This window comes from Chenopodium quinoa, unplaced genomic scaffold (assembly GCF_001683475.1).
Source record: "Chenopodium quinoa cultivar QQ74 unplaced genomic scaffold, ASM168347v1, whole genome shotgun sequence".
Lineage (NCBI taxonomy): Eukaryota > Viridiplantae > Streptophyta > Magnoliopsida > Caryophyllales > Amaranthaceae > Chenopodium > Chenopodium quinoa.
In genome coordinates, this window is record NW_018745065.1 from 2,314,019 (window position 1) to 2,316,636 (window position 2,618).

At 33.0% G+C, this 2,618-nt stretch overlaps 1 long non-coding RNA gene across 2 annotated transcripts; it reads left to right on the plus strand.

Moving 5' to 3' along the window:
- Positions 1-591: 591 nt before the first annotated feature.
- Positions 592-1,552, plus strand: LOC110709342. 2 transcript variants are annotated; one of them, XR_002508914.1, is made up of 2 exons: positions 592-1,231; positions 1,319-1,552. It is a non-coding gene; the product is annotated as an uncharacterized LOC110709342 (long non-coding RNA). The 2 variants fall into 2 exon arrangements; XR_002508915.1 differs by having other exon boundaries at positions 592-1,226.
- The last annotated feature ends 1,066 nt before the right edge of the window (positions 1,553-2,618 follow it).

A 2,618-nucleotide genomic window follows, 5' to 3' on the forward strand; every position in this document is an offset into this window, starting at 1 on the left:
TTATAAGGAACTTGTAAACCGTTCACGGATCATAAAAGGCAACCACGAATAAGCACTACTACAAAAATGGCAAAAGAGACCTATAATAAGAGACCTGTTGGTTAATACAGCAGGTCTCTTTGATATAAGAGACCTAATATTAGAGATAACAGGTCTCTAAAATGTCAAAGGACCCACATGAGATTTTGGGACGAAAATAAGAGACCTGTTGGTTTGCTGAACGGGTCTCTTATATATGCGCATAAGGATTAAGGACCCACCACAACTAGCGTACTCTCGCCTTTTCTTTGTTTTTTTTTAAGAAAAAAAATTCCCTTTTTAATTCTTATTCATTTATACAGCTCATTATTAGTCATGTTCATATGAATCTCTTTTCTTGTTCCCCTTTATACGTCTCTTTCTCTTTCACCTCATCACTTGTCTCATCTCATTTCTCATTTTTATTTCTCACGAAGCAATTAACTCCTCCTCATTAACGACGCTGCATCTTCCTTCAACACCGGCGTTGCCTTCTTCTTTTAACTCAAAGTTTGAGGCTTTCAACGTCTATTATGACCATAAATACTCCAGATCTGGAGTCTTATGGTCAAATTTGCCTAAATAATTCTACAATTGAATTAGTCTTAAAAAGGTATGTTTCCATATCAATTTAATTCTGAAAAGTTTTTGGGTTGTTGACAAGGTGTTTCTATGGCAATGGTTTATGGTTTGTTTGTTTCTTTTGTAAAAAATAGGTTGCTATAGTTTAGATTGGGTAGTTTTTGGTTTTTTTGTTGGTGGCTAGTGTCTTACGGGATTGGGGTTTTTTCACTAGGGGTTGGTTTTTAACGGGGTTGGGTCGGTTTATGACGAGGTTGGGTCGGTTTATTATGAGGTCGGGATGGTTTTCACGGGGGTGAGTGTAGTTTATACGGGGGTTGGGGTGGTTTTCACGGGGGTGTGGGCGGTTTGTTAGAGGTTAAGGCTTAGGGTTGGTTTATAGGGGTTTGTTATTGATGGTATTTTCTTGGGTTTTTCTTTTTTTTTTTAATGTTAAATTAAGTATATTATTTCCTTTGCAGTTTGCAGTTTAGGTCAATTAATTACTTTAATATTGATGATTTTTCTTGGTTTATTTTGTATAACAGATGATTTAGGTGCCCAAGAGTTGATTTATGTGGTGAAGATTGCATATGGGATAATATATGATTTTATCCCCTTAATTTTGTTATTGATGTTTAAATCGTGTAAGGTTGTGTTTATGTTGTTGATGTCTAGTTTTTAACCTGAATTATAACCCTTGAAACTTTTTTTTATTGATTCTCTTAATGGTATACAGGTTTTTAGAGGCCAGATGACCAATTCAAGAAACTTGCTTAGCTGATATATGGAGGGCTAAAGAAATTACCAAAGAGATGGTTGGATTCACTTGCCGTATAAAATTGGTGGGAATGTTGTTAGTTTTGATAACTTATTGTAAATTATTATTTCCATTAGTTATTATTTACTTGTTCCATAAATTCTCTTATACATGTAAATTATTGTTCGTATATACTTGTAAATGTTACTACTAGTAAATTCCATAATTATATAAGTTTATGTAAATTTATCTAATTTTTTGGTTTTGTAATTTTCAATTTTAGTAGAATAATTACAAAATAATAAATATATATCAACAATTTATAATTTTTTTTTAAAAAAGAAAAATTATAAAGAGACTCGTTACCTGACAAAACAGGTCTCTTTATGGCTATCAAAGAGACCTGTTGTATGAAATAACAGGTCTCTTCCCCTTCGTAAATATATGATGTATATACATGCGAAGAGACCTGTTACCTTACATAACAGGTCTCTTATTGATAACAAAGAGACCTGTTCAGTTGAACAGTTTTCTTTAGCAAAGAGACCTGTGAGCTAGAGACCTACTCTAAACAGGTCTCTTATGCTATTTCTAACGGGTCTCTTTGGCCTTTTTTGTAGTAGTGAAGGGACAACGAAGGCAACAACGATTGACCCGTGAAGGTTACACCCCATTCATAATCCATGAGATTACTAACTCCATATGGTTCGGAACCACGAAAGGAGGATCGGGGATGATGGTACGAAGTGAGTCATGGAGTCACATTCGCCCGTATTGGCCTCTACTCGATTCTTATATTGAAAAGCATTCCTGTGATCTCAAAGGCATACAAACAAAATATTCAATTCGCTCCAAACTATTATTTAGCTAAATTGGTTTAAAATTAATGCACACATAATTCTAAAAATTTGGTGATCACTTATATTAACAATAAGATTAAAAAGGATCCTAAACCGGTTGTCCAAATTATCTTATTAGGCGTGATTTTCAATTACATATTCCCTTTAAACATGCAATATGGTGATCAATAAAAAAAATAGAATAACATTAATATTAAAACCAATTTAATCACAATTCCAACAACATAAAATCGTTAGAAAAATAATAAAAATAAAAGGAGCATGATCCTTACTTTGAATCTGTTTTCTTGCAACTACAAAATAATAAACGAGTTAGTAACTTTAAGGAAATAATAAAACAATAACTAAATCAAATTAAATAAAATAAGGTTGATTTTGGGGCCAAACCCTCAAAAAAATTCTACCTTTCACGCCTTGGC